Source organism: Myotis nattereri, assembly GCF_964212035.1.
Source record: "Myotis nattereri genome assembly, chromosome: 2".
Lineage (NCBI taxonomy): Eukaryota > Metazoa > Chordata > Mammalia > Chiroptera > Vespertilionidae > Myotis > Myotis nattereri.
The window spans coordinates 102,232,932-102,249,712 of record NC_138076.1 but is presented as its reverse complement, the minus strand read 5'-3'; positions in this window follow the sequence as shown (position 1 = coordinate 102,249,712).

Genomic DNA, 16,781 nt, shown 5'->3' with positions numbered 1-16,781 from the left:
AGGCAGTCTGGGAAACAAAGAAATACTGCCTGCATGAAAATCAGGACTGTGGCTTACAACACAGAGGAGTAGTGGAACACAGGGGACTTCAATAATGTCCTGAATACCTGAGAGGAAACAGGCATGCCAAACAGAACAGTAGAGGAAGTGAATGACCTTCACTACTGCACATTTTAATTTTTCATCTTTTACGTAAGAAAAGAATTTTTTTTCTTTTTTTCTCACTTGATTTTACCTTTCTAATTATTACATTTTTATTTTTAATCAGTATTATTACTACTCTTATTTTACCTTTTTTAAAAGTGTCCTTTTATTTTCTCTTTATTTTATTTTATTTTGGGATTAGTGTTCTACATTCTATTTTCATTTTTCCTTTAGCATCATTTTACTCTATCTCAACTTTACCTTTATGCCAACACTCTCTTCCTCACTTTTCCCCTTTAGTTGTCCTGTTTTTCTTACCCTATTCCTGCTATAGATTTTCCCTATTTCTTCTTTTTTACTCCCTGTTAAAAATTCATCCTACTTATATATCTAATTTCCAATCCCCTGCTTCAAGTCCATATACACTTGTCTCTTCTCTTTCTTCACTATCCAAATGATTTTTCTCTCTTCAATTTTTTGGGGTTTTTTTTGTTGTTTGTTTCTTTGTTTATGTTTTTTGTTTTATTTTGTTTTGTTTTGCCCTTCTTTCTCTCTGTCCTATTGTTGTTTGATTGTTGATTAGATTGGTTTTTTTGATTGTTAGTGTGATTTTTTCTCCGTTTTTTTTTTTTTGCTTCTATTTTTCCTCTCCTAGTTGGTTATTAGTTGTTGTTTGTAGTTTGCATTCATCTCTGGGTGTTTATTATTTGCATTTTTTGAATTAGTTGTTGTTCTATTGGAGTTTTCTCCCCATATAAATAGTTTTTTCCCTCATCTTTTTTATTCTCTTTCTTTTCTCTCTTACTTTCTTCTCTTTTCTCAATATCAGTTTTGCACTCCTTTTTTCCCCCCTTATTCCCTAATTCTCTTTTCTCTGGTGGTCACCTTTATTTGGTGTTATTAGTATCGTGAATACATTTGTGTTCAGTGCCTTGTGCGTTGTGCCTTGCTATGTTGTACTGTGTGCCTTTAAGTCAATGCAGGAGAGAGAGAGCTACATAACCAGACACCTGGAGAGGAGAGATCATGGGGAAGACAAAGAAACAGCATGCATATGAAAGAAAAGGAGGCATCACCAGAAAAGAAAGTAAATGAAATGGATGCAAGCACTATGTCAGAGAAAGAATTCAGAGAAATGGTTATAAGCTCGCTGAAAAGATTGGAAGACAAATTCAACAATATGTGTAAGAACCAAGAGGAAATGAAGAAGAACCAAGAAGAAATGAAAAATGACATTGCTGCAATAAAGAACTCAATAGAAAGCATCAAGAGTAGACTAGAAGAAGCAGAGGACTGCATCAGTGAGCTAGAAGACAAGGTACTAAAAAATACCGAAGCAGAGCAAAACTAGAAAAAAAAAAAACTTTAAAAAAAGGAGGAAAGCCTAAGGGAAATATGGGACAACATGAAACAAAACAACATCCACATAATAGGGATGCCAGAAGGAGAGGATACTGAGCAAGGAATGGAAAACATGTTTGAAGAAATAATGACAGAAAACTTCCCTGATATAGGGAAGAAAAACTTACACAAGTCCAAGAAGCTCACAGAGTCCCAAACAAAATGAACCCCAAAAGACTGACACCAAGGCACATTTTAATTTAATTGGCACACACCAGCGACCAAGTAAGAATCTTAAAAGTGGCCAGAGAGAGGCAGAAAGTTACCTACAAAGGATCCCCCATCAGACTAGCAACTGATTTCTCAACAGAAACACATCAGGACAGAAGGGAATGGAATGAAATATACAAAGTCACGTAAAACAAGGGTCTGAATCCAAGAATACTGTACCCAGCAAGGCTATCAATCAAAATTTAGCGTGAAATCAGGAGCTTCACAGACAAAAAAGGACTAAGGGAGTTGATTACCACCAAACCAGCAGGCAAGAAATGCTCAAGGGTTTGCTATAAAAAGAAGAAATAGGAAGCAAAGAAGGAACTCAGGCCTAAAGAATAAAAAGGGCAACAAACAAGTACCTACCAATAATAACTTTAAACGTAAATGGATTAAATGCCTCAATCAAAGGACATAGGGTAGCTGAGTGGATAAGAAAACATGACCCATATATCTGCTGTCTAAGAAAACCCACTTCAGAAAAAAGGACTCACAAACACTGATGGTGAAGGGATGGAAAAAGGTGTTTCAGGCAAATGGAAATGAAAAAAAAAAAGCTGGGGTAGCAATACTTATATCTGACAATTAGATCTCAAAGTAAAGGACATAGCAAGAGATAAGGAAGGCCACTTCATAATATTAAAGGGAGCAATCCAACAGGAAGATATAACTCTGGTAAACATATAAGCACCCAATACAGGAGCACCTAAATACATAATAAAACTTCTGGAGGATATCAAGGGAGAGATTGACAGCAATACAGCCAGACCAACGGACTTTAATACCCCACTAACACCACTGGACAAATCCTCTAAACAAAAAATCAGCAAAGAAACATCAATCCTAAATGACTCACTAGATCAGATGGAATTAATTGACATCTTCAGAACATTTCACCACAAAGCCACAGAATATAAATTCTTCTCAAATGCACATGGGTCATCTTCAAAGACAGACCATACATTGTGACACAGGCAAAGTCTCTTCAATTTCAAGAAGATAGAAATCATATCAAGCATCTTCTCAGATAATAATGGCATAAAACTGGAAATCAACTATGATAAAAAACAATAAAAAAACAAACACCTGGAGGCTAAATAGCATGCTATTAAACAATGACTGGGTTACCAGAGAGATCAAAGAAGAAATAAAAAGCGTCATGGCAACAAACGACAATGAAAACACAACAATCCAAAATCTATGGGACACAGTTAAAGCAGTCTTGAGAGGGAAGTTCATAGCTCTACAGGCCTACATCAAAAAACAATGGTAATAAATTATCTAACCGTACAACTCAAGGTCTCAAAGTGTTAGAAAGAGAGCAATAAGAAAAGTCCAGCATAAGCAGAAGGAAGGAAATAATAAAGTTCAGAGCAGAGATAGAGAGGAAAAAAAAACCAAACACAATAAAAAATGTTCAACAAAACCAAGAGCTGGTTCTTTAAAAAGATAAACAAGATTGATAAACCCCTAGCCAGGCTTACCAAGAAGCAAAGAGAGAGGACCCAAATAAACAAAATCAGAAATGAAAGAGGAGAGGAACAACCGATCCCATAGAAATACAAATGATTATGAAAAAATACTATAAACAACTCTATTCCAACAAAATGGACAACCTAGATGAAATGGACTGATTCTTCGAAAAATACAAGCTCCGAAAACTCAACCAAGAAGAATCAAAAAACCTGAATAGTTCAATAACTACTGAAGAAATTGAAACAGCAATTAAAAAACTTCCAGCAAACAAAAGCCCTGGTCCAGATGGCTTTACAGAGGAGTTATACCAAGCATTCAAAGAAGAACTAAAACTTATCCTCCTCAGACTATTCCAAAAAATTCAAGATGAAGCAACACTTCCAAGCTCTTTCTATGAAGCCAGCATTACCATAATCCCAAAATCAGATAAAAACACCACAAAAATAGAGAGCTACAGGCCAATAATCTTTGATGAATATAGATGCTGAAATCCTCAACAAAATTCTAGCAAATCAGATTCAGCAATGCATTTGAAAGATAATATACCATGACCAAGTGGGATTCATTCTGGGGATGCAAGGATGATACAATATCTGCAAATCAATAAATGTGATACATCACATAAACAAACTGAGAGAAAAAAAACACATAATCATATCAACTGATGCAGAAAAAGCATTTGTCAAAATCCAGTGCCCTTTCTTGATATAAACTCTCAGTAAAGTGGGAATAGAGGGATCATACCTCAACATAATAAAAGCCCTGTATGAAAACCTACAACCAACATCATACTCAATGGGCAAAATCTAAACCCATTTCCCCTAACAACAGGAACAAGACAAGAATGCCAACTTTCACCACTCCTGTTTGACATAGTACTAGAAGTACTAGCCATAGTGAACAGATGAGAAGAAGAAATAAAAGGCATCCAAATTGGAAAAGAAGAAGTAAAACTGTCCTTATTTGCAGATGACATGATATTGTACATAGAAAACCCCAAAGACTCCATCAAAAAACTACTACACCTAATAAATGAATTTGGCAATGAAGCAGGATACAAAATTAACACCAAGAAATCTATGGCCTTTTTATACACCAATAATGAACTCACAGAAAGAGAAATGAAAAAAAAAAAAAACAATCCCATTTACCATTGCAACAAAATTTAGGATACCTAGGAATAAACTTAAGTAAGGACATAAAAGATCTGTACTAGGAAAACAGCAGGACATTGAAAAAAGAGATAGAGGAAGACATAAACAAATGGAAGAACATACCATGTTCATGGATTGTAGAATCAACATCATTAAAATGTCCATACTACCCAAAGAAATGTATAGATTCAATGCAATACCTATTAAAATACCAATGGCATGTTTCAAAGTTCTAGAATAAACTCTCTAAAAATTCATCTGGAATAAAAAAAGACCCCGAATAGCCACAACTATCCTGAGAAACATGGACAAAGTTGGAGGGATCACAATACCAGACATCAAACTATATTACCAAGCCACGGTTCTCAAAGCTGCCTGCTACTGGCACAAGAACAGACATATAGACCAATGGAACAGAATAGAGAACCCAGAAATGGACCCAAGCCATTATTCTCAATTAATATTTGACAAAGGAAGCAAGAGCATACAATGGAGTCAAAACAGTCTCTTTAATGAATGGTGCTGGGAAATTTGGTAAGATACATGCAAAAAAATGAAACTAGATGAAATGGCTAACAGACTTGAATGTAAGACAGGAAACCATAAAAATCCTAGAAGACTCCAAACGTAGAAAAATTGCAGACATATATTGTAGCAATATCTTTACAGACATAGATCCTAGGACAAGAGAGACTAAGGAGAAAATAAACAAGTGGGACTACATCAAAATAAAAAGCTTCTGCACAACAAAAGAAATCATCAGCAAAACAAGAAAGCCCGCTCCTTGGGAGAACATATTTGCCAATGTTATTTCCGATAAGGGTTTAATCTCAAACATTAACAGGGAACTCATACAACTTAACAAAAGAAAGATAAACACCACAATAAAAAAATGGGCAAAGGACTTAAATAGACACTTTGCAAAAGAGGACATTCAGAAAGCCAAGACAAATATGAAAACATGCTCAAAGTCACTAATCATCTGAGAGATGCAAATCAACACAACAGTGGGGTACCACCTCACACCTGTCAGCATGGCTATCATCAACAAATCAACAAAGGACAAGTGCTGACGAGGATGTGGAGAAAAAGAAACCCCCCTGCACTGCTCCTGGGAATGCAGACTGGTGCAGCCGCTGTGGAAAATAGTGTGGCATGTCCTCAAGAATTTAAAAATGGAACTGCCATTTGACCCAGTGATACCACTTCTAGGAATATATCCCAAGAAACCAGAAACACCAATCAGAAAGGATATATGCACCCCTATGTTCATAGCAGCACAATTTACAATAGCTAAGATTAAGAAACAGCCTAAATGCCCATCAGCAGATGCGTGGTTTACAAAACTGTGGTACATCTACACAATGGAATACTATGCTGCTGTAAAAAAGAAGGAATTCTTTTTTTTAAATATATTTTTTATTGATTAAGATATTACATATGTGTCCTTGTCCCCACATTACCCTTTACCCCCCCCCCCCGCTCATGCCCTCACCCCCCCGTTGTCCGTGTCCATTGGTTAGGCCTATATGCTTGCATATAAGTCCTTTGGTTGATCTTTCCACCTTACCCCTCCCCTCCCCTACCTTCCCTCCAAGGCCCGAAAGTCCAATCAATGCCTCTCCGTCTCTGGATCAGTCCTTGTTCATCAGTTTATGTTGTTCATTATATTCCACAAATGAGTGAGATCCTGTGGTATTTATCTGCTCTCCAGTTCCATCCATGCTGTGGCAAATGGTAAGAGTTCCTTTTTCTTCTTCCTCTTCTTAAAGAATACCTTTCAGCATTTCATATAATGCTGGTTTGGTGGTGATGAACTCCTTTAGCTTTTTCTTATCCGTGAAGCTCTTTATCTGACCTATTCTGAATGATAGCTTTGCTGGATAAAGTAATCTTGGTTGCAGGTTCTTGCTATTCATCACTTTGAATATTTCTTGCCACTCTCTTCTGGCCTGCATGGTTTCTGTTGAGAAATCAGCTGACAGTCTTATGGGTACTCCGTTGTAGGTAACTGACTGTCTTTCTCTTGCTGCTTTTAAGATTCTCTCTTTGTCTTTTGCTCTTGGCATTTTAATTATGATGTGTCTTGGTGTGGTCCTCTTTGGATTCCTTTTGTTTGGGGTTCTCTGCGCTTCCTGGACTTGTAAGTCCATTTCTTTCACCAGGTAGGGGAAGTTTTCTGTCATTATTTCTTCAAAATGTTTTCAATATCTTGCCCTCTCTCTCCTTCTGGTACCCCTATAATTCTGATGTTGGTATGCTTGAAGTTGTCCCAGAGGTTCCTTACACTATCTTCATATTTTTTGAATCTCTTTTCTTTTTTCTTTTTCGGTTGGGTATTTTTTGTTTCTTTGTATTTCAAATCTTTGACTTGATTCTTGGGATCCTCTTGTCTGCTGTTGGATCTCTGTAAATTATTCTTTATTTCAGTCAGTGTATGCTTTATTTCTAGTTGGTCCTTTTTCATGTCCTCCATGGTCTCTCTATACTTATTGAGGGATTCATTAAATTTATCGGCGGTTTCCATAAAATTCTTGAAAAACCTTATAAACGTGGCCTTGAACTCTATATCCAGTCATTTGCTTTCCTCCATTTCTGCCATTTGTGACCTGTTTCTTTGTCTCCGCATTTTGGCTGCTTCCCTGTGTTGATAGAGTGGCCCTGCGTGCCAGGTGTCCTTTAGGGCCCAGTGGCTCACCCTCCCCAGTTACCTGTGGTGGACACTCTTGGTGCAATCTTGGTGCCTTGGTTGTTGTAGGATCACTGGGAGGAATTGCCCTCCAGGCCAATTGACTGTGAAAATCAGCTGTGTCTGAAGTGGGAGAACTTCTGTGCTGAAGACACCCTTCTGGGGCAAGACTTGCTTCAGTGGGGCTTTGGTGCTCACTGAGACTGCACCCTGAGTGTGTCCCTTATGGATCTGAGGAGTTGCAATCTGGATGGTCCCCCTCTGACCACTGGGTACAGTGGCTCCTGGATCTAAGGCGGTGCTAATTCAGCCTCTGCCTGAGGCCACACAGCAGGAGCCATGAAGAGGCTCAGCTGTGAAGCAATGCAAGCCGCTGCGGGGCCTTGGGTCTTCTCTTGGAAGTTCCGGGACTGCCTGGCTTGGCTGCAGTTAGGTACATTCACATGCAAAAGCCTCTGCCGCAGCCTGGGTGGGGCGGGGTCTCAGGGAATCAAAGGGCGGAGCAAGCCGCTATGGCTGATTCTCTGTCCAGCCCTAAGGAGTCCAGCGTCTCAGTGACCAGATAATTGCTGCAAGCACCTCTGAGGGAAAGCCACACTCAAGTTCGCCCACTGCCCAACAGACCAGTTTCTCCCCGTATGAGTCCTGGGTCCCCAGAGACTTCCCGGAACCGGAGTTCAGAGCAGTCGGGAGCTTGTGATTCAAAAAGACAGCCGCATCCTCAGGTGCCACCCCCTTTCCGCGCGCGCGAGCTGCCGTACCTCTGCACTTTACTTCCGCAGCTCCTCTGGCTCTCAGTGTGCTTTTCTTTCCTTCTAGTTGTAGAATTTACACTCAGCCAGCTTTCCTGCTGTTCTGGGTGATGTCCGCTCTGTCCTTTGCGGTATTTTTCAATTGTTGTGGGAGGCGGCAATTTCCTGGTGTTTATCTATGCCGCCATCTTAGTTTTCCCCAAAAGAAGGAATTCTTACCATTTACAACAGCATGGATGGAACTGGAGAGCATTATGCTAAGTGAAATAAGCCAGTCAATGAAAGAAAAATACCACATGATCTCACTTATTTATGGATAATTAAGACCATTATAAACTGATGAACAAAAATAGATACAGAGGCAGAGCAACATCGAACACACTGTCAAACTACAGCGGGAAGTCTGGGGAGGGTTTGGGGTGGTGGTGGTGAGAGATCAACTGAAAGACTTGTATGCATGAATATAAGCATAACCAATGGACACAAGACACTGGGGGGTAGGGGAGGCCAAGGGAAGGTCAAGGGGAGGGGAAAAAAAGGAAACCTATGTAATACTCTTTGTAATACTTTAAGCAATAAAACAAAATTTAAAATAAATAAATAAATTAATTAATTAATTAATTTTTTAAAAAGCGATAAGCCAGGCAGTGAAAGAAAAGCACCACATGATCTCACTCATTTATGGATTATAAAGAACTTTATAAACTGATGAACAAAAATAGATACAGAGGCAGAGAAGCATCAAACAGACTGTCAAATTACAGCGGGAAGGCTAGGGGAGGTGGCGGGGTTCGGGGAGGGGATGTAAGAGATCAATCGAAGGACTTGCATGCATGCATATAAGCATAACCAATGGACGCAAGACAGTGGGGGTGGGGGGGAGGTGAGAGAATGTGCTGGGGGGTAGGGGTGGCTGGGGGAAGGTCAATGGGAAAAATAGGAGACATATGTATTACTATTTGTAATACTTTACATAATAAATTAAAATTTAAAGAAAAAAAACAAATAAAAAAACAAATAAATAGCTTCTGCACACAAAAGAAATCATCAACAAAATAAGAGAGCCTTGCCGAAACCGGTTTGGCTCATTGGATGGAGCGTCGGCCTGCGGACTGAGAGGTCCCAGGTTCGATTCCGGCCAAGGGCATGTACCTGGGTTGCGGGCACATCCCCAGTGGGAGATGTGCAGGAGGCGGCTGATCGATGTTTCTCTCTCATCGATGTTTCTAACTCTCTATCTCTCTCCCTTCCTCTCTGTAAAAAATCAATAAAATATATATTAAAAAAAAAATAAGAGAGCCCACTGCATTGGAAAACACATTTTCCAATATGTCATTTGATAAGGGTTTAATCTCCCAAATTTATAGGGAACTCATACAACTTAACAAAAGGAAGATAAATATTCAAAAAGTGGACAAAGGACCTAAATAGACACTTCTTGAAAGTGGACATACAGAAGGCCAAGAGGGATATGAAAAAATGCTCAAAATCACTAATCATCTGAGAAATACAAATCAAAACAACAATGTACCAGCTCACACCAGTCATAATGGCTATCATCAACAAATCAACAAATTACAACTGCTAGTGAGGATGTGAAGAAACGGGAACCCTCGTACTCTGTTGGTGTAAATGGAGACTGGTGCAGCCACTGTGGAAAACATTATGGAGTTTCCTCAAAAAATGAAAAATGGAACTCCTATTTGACCCAGTAATCCCACTTCTAGTCTAGGAATATATCCCAAAATATCAGAAACACCAGTCCAAAAGAACATATGCATCTCTATGTTCATAGCAGCACAATTTACAGCTAAGATTTGGAAACAGCCTAAGTGCCCATCAGCAGATGAGTGGATTAGAAAACTGTGGTACATCTACACAATGGTATACTATGCTCCTTTAAAAAGAAAGCATTCTTACCATTTGCAATAGCATCGATGGACCTGGAGAGCATTATGCTAAGCGAAATAAGCCAATCAGAGAAAGATAAGTATCACATGATCTCACTCATTTGTGGAATATAATAAACAACATAAACTGATGAACAAAAATAGACCCATCCCTAGCTGGTTTGGTTCAGTGGATAGAGCGTCGGCCTGCAGACTGAAGGGTCCTGGGTTCAATTCCAGTCAAGGGCACATGCCAGGGTACAGGCTAGATCCCCAGTGGTGGGTATGCAGTAAGCAGCCAATCAGTGATTCTCTCTCATCATTGATGTTTCTCTCTCTCCCTCTCCCTTCCTCTCTGAAATCAATAAAGACATATTTTTTTAAAAAATAGATCCAGAGACACAGAATCATCAAACAGACCATCAAACTTCAGAGGGAGGGTGAGAAGGGCAAGGGTTAAGAGATCAACCAAAGAACTTGTATGCATATAAGCATAACCAAGGGACACAGGCAATGGGAGGAGGGGGGTTAGTGAAGGCCGGGGCTTTGGGACAGGGGCAGGCTAGGAGAGGACTACAGGGACAAAACGAAACATCTATAATACTTTCAACAATAAAGAATTAAAAAATAAATAAAGGTAATAACACCCACAAACAAACAAAAAAAACCTTTCAGATTTCAACAAAAGGACCTTCCCTCATCCCCAACTCCCCAAACCACTTTGATTATAAAATGGTATATATTTTAAAATTTTATCTTAGCTGCTAACAACAGAATTCTTTAAAAGGTATTTAACATCAATGTTTTAGAAAAATATGGTAATAAGTTTGGTTACTTGGGTTTCCTGGCATTTCAAACTATAGCCATGAAAATAAGGTACTTACTTTCTCAAGGTCTTCAAGCTCCTAATAAAACAGACTTACATTTCTTTCAACAAAATCATTCTAAGCACTTAAATTTCTTTCCTACACTTTAAGTCTTAATTTAAAGATTCCATAAATCAAATTATCTTAAAAATCTAAACACTGATTACAAAAGTAATCAGATTTTTAGACACATTTCAAATTATCCAAATCTATTATCATTCAATTCTATACATATTTCCAAATAAATTACAAAAAACTTATATTAAATCCTCTTGTGTTAACATCACAAGATAACATCACAAGTATAATATGTCAGATTCTCTAATGTAACATTCTTCTAAATATTTTATATGCCTTAGAAGCAGTACATACAAATTACCATAATGATTTAAAATGTTATTTCTTGTTGGGGTCCAACCTCAACAGGTCCAGGGTCCCCAAAGGTGTGGACAGAGTCGGCGAAGAAGGAATGACATGGGGACAGTGTTCAGTTGATCAGCAGCCTATCCAGGATCTCTAGCCAGGATCTCCAGCCAAGTTCTGTCTTTTATTGTCTTGTTACATCTGTATTTATACCAGTTGATTTTGATCCTATCAATTTCTATTCCAAAGGTTAGGGTGTTTCTTATCTCCATTCCAGGGAGTAAAGATTATGTAGCTTAAGGGTGATTGTTCGTAGTTAAAGTGATTAACTACCCGCCTGGCATTTAGTTAAGGGGTTTTATTCCCTCCCTAACTTCAGGGAAAAATCCCTACCTGGGGAAACAACCTTTCTCAGACAGGTGACCTTGGTTAAAACACATAGCGCCAAGAAGGTGAGCAAACATATTAAGAAAAATATGCCATATACGTCAGGTCCCTTGAAACATATGCTGTGCAGATGTTTCTTCCCTGCAGCGACTGTGTCAAGCAGCAAGGATGGACCGGCTTCCGGCAATTTCTAACCCTAACATTAAGTGTATTCACTGTACTTTTTTGTTAACTCCATGCTTATTTCTAAATCTTCAGAGCATTGTATTTATACTCTCTAACAAGTAGATGAGAATTACCATCTCTCTTTGGCTGGGACTACCAAGTTCCAAATTTGGGACTAAAATGAGATACAGATTCCAGTGATAGAGATTTTGAATTATAACTGAACAGTTGGGTCTACTTCCAGGGCAATCTTCCCTGAGCCCCATAAAAATAAGGTCAGGCTTTTCTTGGAGTCTTATAGTAATGGAACAGTTTAAGTTCATGCCTTTTCCTTGCAAATCAGTGCCTTCTATTTTAAAGGTAACCTCTTAGACAACTTTCAGCTGCATGACTGAACTTTTCCTGTTTTAGTAAGAAAAATTTCAAACACAGAAAAACTGTACAGTGAGCACCCATATACCCACCATCTAGATTCCACAAACTAACATCTATCTATATAAAACCCTAATATGCAAATTGACCAAACAGCAGAACGACCTGCAAAACAACTGGTCAGCAGGGGGCGGGGCCAGCGAGCAGGCGGCACCAGGCCACCGAGCAGGCGGCACCAGGCCACCAGCCAAGGCAGATGCCAAGGGGGGGGGGCAATCGCCCTGCCAGTCGCCCCACAGATCAGCCCTGATCGCCAGCCATGCTTAGGGACCCTACCCATGCACAAATTTTGTGCACCAGGCCTCTAGTTTTATGATATTTGCTTTATTGAATATCCATTCCTTTATCTATTCCTCTATCCATCAATCCATCTCATTTTTATGAATTTAAAGTAAGTGCCAGACATCAATACACTTAGAACTTTGGCATGCATAATATTTACTAGAGTTCAATATTTGTTCATGTTATTTTAAAATAACATTCACAATTAAATACAGACATTTTAAATGTACTATTCAGTACTACTCAATGTACTATTGGATGAGTTTTGACAAACATGCATACATGTGTAACCCCAACTCCTATAAGATATAAACATTACCAACACTCATTCCTAGGGTGGCCAGATTTACAAAGAAAAATAATAGGATGCCCAGTTAAATTTAAATTTCAAATAAAGAATGGATACTTTTTAGTATAAGTGTGGGAAATACTTAAGCAAGAGTTGCACAAATTACTGTTTAACAGGTAAGTATTGGCAAACTGTGGAGAAAAGGAAATCCTTGTGTACTGTTGATAGAAATGCAAATTGGTCCAGCCACTATGGAAAACAGTTTGGAGGTTTCTTAAAAATTAAATATGGAACTGACTTATGACCCAGAGACTCAACTTCAGGGTATATGTTTGAAGAAACCCAAAACACGATTTTGGAAGAATATACACACCTCTATGTTCATTGCAGCATTTATAATAGCCAAGATATGAAAGCAACTCAAGTGCCCGTCAATAGACAATTGAATAAGAAGATGTGGTATATACAATGGAATATTAATTGGCTGTAAAAAAGAAGAAATCTTACCACTTGCAACAACATGGATGAACCTTGAAGATATTATGCTCAGAAAAATAAGTCAGACAGAGAAAGAAAAATACCATATGATTTCACTTGTTATGGGTTCACTCAGCGAGATAGACCACTGACTCAGAATTTAAATTTAAGAGCCTTTATTAAGCTGGCCAGCTGACTACAATTACAGCACCCTTCCAAAGCAGAGGCTGAACTGCAGCACAGACTACAGGAGTTATATTTTATTATTAAATTCTGTGGAGGCCCAGAGAAAATGTGTCTTTCAAATTCTGGGCCCCCTAATATGGAGGAAACTCTCTTTATTTATACTTTTTCCAGTCCTTTGTCTCCCAAATTTGGAATGAGACTTCCGGGCCTTTTGAGAAAGAAGGCCTGCGTGCTGGGAAGGGGCCATGAGACCATATCTCAAGGCCTGGCCTGACGTCAGTACCTTCCTATCTATGTGTTTTAGGAACAGACAGCACAGCATGACCCGTCTGGCCAAAGCGCCAGATATGCAGCCCAGCACACATTCAATGTGGAATCTAAAGAACAAAATAAACAAACAGCCCTAACCAGTTTGGCTCAGTGGATAGAGCGTCGGCCTGCGGACTCAAAGGTCCCAGGTTCGATTCTGGTCAAGGGCATGTACCTTGGTTGCGGGCACGTCCCCAGTGGGGAGTGTGCAGGAGGCAGCTGATCGGTGTTTCTCTCTCATCAATGTTTCTAACGCTCTATCCCTCTCCCTTCCTCTCTGTAAAAAACCAATAAAATATATTAAAAAAATAAATAAATAAACAAACATACCCATAGATACAGAGAACAAACTGAGGATTGCCTGAAGGGAGAGGGGTTCAGTTAAAAAGGCGAAGGGATTAAAAGTACAAATTGGTAGTTACAAAATAGTCATGGAGATGTAAAATACAGATTAGGAAATATAGTCAATAATGTTGTATGGTGCTAGCTGGGTACTTGAGTTATGAGGGGAACACTTTGTAAATTATATAATAGTACTAGAGGCCCAGTGCACGAAATTCATGCACAGGGTGGGGGGGGGGGTCCCTCTACCTGGCCTGCACCTTCTCCAATCTGGGATCCGTCTCACAATCTGGAACCACTGGCTCCTAACCACTCACCTGCCTGCCTGCTTGATGCCTCTTACTGCTCCCCTGCCGGCCTGATTCCCCTAACTGCTCTCCCCTCCTGTCCTGATCGCCCAAACTGCCTATCTGCTCTCCCCTCCTGGCCTGATTGCCCTAACTGCCTATCTGCTCTCCCTTCCTCTTTGCGCCCTTTGGACACAGCCCAGGCATGCTGAGAGCTCTCCACTGATGCCCCGCCTCCATCCTGATTGGTCGTTCCATGATGGCATCCTGGCCAATTTGCATATTCCTCTATTATTAGTATAGATAACTACTACACTGTGCACTTGAAACTAATATAAAATAATACTGAATGTCAACTATAATTGAAAAATAAAATGTCTACAAATTTAAGTGGGAATCCTTTATTTTGTCTGGCAATTCTATTCATACTCCTTCCAGTCAGTCCTAGATCCTTACCCTCTAGATGCAACCACTGGTTTGATTTGTTTTTTTCCACCATAAATTAGTTTTGCCTGCTATTTAACTGTCCACATTTATAAATTGGAATAATAAAGTAAGACTTTTTTCACCGACATATCATTTTTTAGATTTATTCATTTTATTGTGTCTAACAATAGTTTGAACCATTTTATAACTATACCACATTTTATTCATTCTCCTGTTGATATATACCTGCTTCTAATTTGGGGCTATTGTAAATAAAGCTTCTATGAGCATTTTTACATGCCTTTTTGTGTACATATTTTTTTATTTCTCTTGAGTAAACATATAAGATGGAATAGCTAAATTACAAGGTAGATAGATGTATGTTTTGCTTACATTTCCATCAACAATGTATGAAAGTTCTATTTGTCCAAATCCTTCGTGTTGTCAGAGTTCTTAATTTAGCGAGTCTAGTACACATGTGGTGGTTTTTCATTGTTTTAATTTGTATTTCCCTATTGAATAATAATGTTAAGTATTTCTTGTGTGTTTATTGCCTATTTATATATATTCATTTGTAAAGTAGCTGTTGAAATGTTTTGCCTATTTTTAAAACTTGAGTTGTCTTTTTACTATTGAATTAAGGAGATCTTTATATATCCTGAATATCAGTTCTTTGTCAGATATATGGCTGAGCTACCAGAAGCCAGGACCATTTTGTAGCCTAATCTTGTAAGTGGCAGCCTGTTAGGGACAGAAAGAGAATAATAGGGACTAGGTACAGTTATAAGAAATATTAATCATGTTCTGTTAACTGTGATTGTTCTGTTCTGATTAAAGAAAGCACATTCGATCTGTCTGAGAGTTGTATGCCCCAGGACATGGTAGTTAACCTCAGAATACGCTTCATTCTCCTTTCCAAGAACTTCCTATCATCATGGAAAGATTAACAATCTTGTTGCCAAAACAATCTGGTTTAGGAGGTGCCTACCCTTTGCTACCTCTCATCCTACATTGCCTGTCCTGTAACCATTTTACCTTGCCTACTTCCCCATGCCTGTAATTGCTAGTTTCCTATATAATCTTTGTCCTTTTACCCAATATAAGCACCTGGCTTATGGTAGGGTGCAGAGCAGATTTTTTGCTCTTTCCCATACTGCTGGCATTATTGGAATAAATGTTCATATATGATTCAAACCTGTCTCTGCTTAATTGTCTCATGTGGTGACAAGCAGCCATGACCCATTGGTTATCCGGTTTCAATCCATTGTTTTTGTCTTATTCTATTCATATTCTAATGTTGCAAACAAGTCATTAGTCCCAGCCCACACTCAAGGGGAGACACAAAAGGATGTGGCTATCAGGAGGTGAGACCATGGAGAGCCATTTTAGAAATTGCCCACCACAAATGTCAAATTTTAATAACAATTAACATCTATTTAAACTTAGGGTGAAAATTTTTGATGTCATCTTAAAGATGTATGAGTGGATGCAAAGTTTTCCAAAATTATTTTAGAAATAAACAAGTAAAGGTGTTTGAAGACCTCAGAGCTTCAGGCCTAATGCAGCTGGGTCCTTTTGGGCAGGAGGGGGTGGGATGGTGTGCGAGGTTGGGGGGCTGGGGGATGTCCGGGGATCCACAGAGATGGTTACCAGGAGCCTGCCAGCAGCGGAAACGGCAGTGTATGCTTTGGACAGTGAGAAAATCCACCGCCCATTTCTGGGAGCTCCAATTCAGATGGGTGGAAAGTACAGGAAGATGCAAAGTGAGTCTCGATTCCATGGGCATCAAAGGCAAGGAAATGCGGCTGGTTGTGGGTTTAGGATGGAGGGAGAAAGGGGATAAAAATGCAGTTTTCGAAACGCAAATGTGTCTGGAGTGTGTAGGATGAAAAGAGAGGGTAAGGCTGGAAGCCAGGATCCGGCAGGAGGGATGGTGGGAACCCAGGACAGGGGATCGCACCCAATTGCAGATGGAGAGGAGAGGATGCAGTTGGCACATGTTCGACAGGAGACTAATAGAAGGAAAGGGCCAAAGATAGTCCTTCAGCAGACCAGGAGTAAGTCTCTCGGGAACACGGCACTCTGGGCGCTGTTGGGAACTAATAGTACGAGGCCAGGGATCTCATCTCCCCAAGTTCCCGTCACACTTGAGGGAAATCACTGCTCCGACTTCCTCTCGAGCGGAACAGGAATGCGCTGGAGCCCAAGCGATCCCTGCCTCCTAGAGAGAAAAAAAGGAACGCCAGAGAATA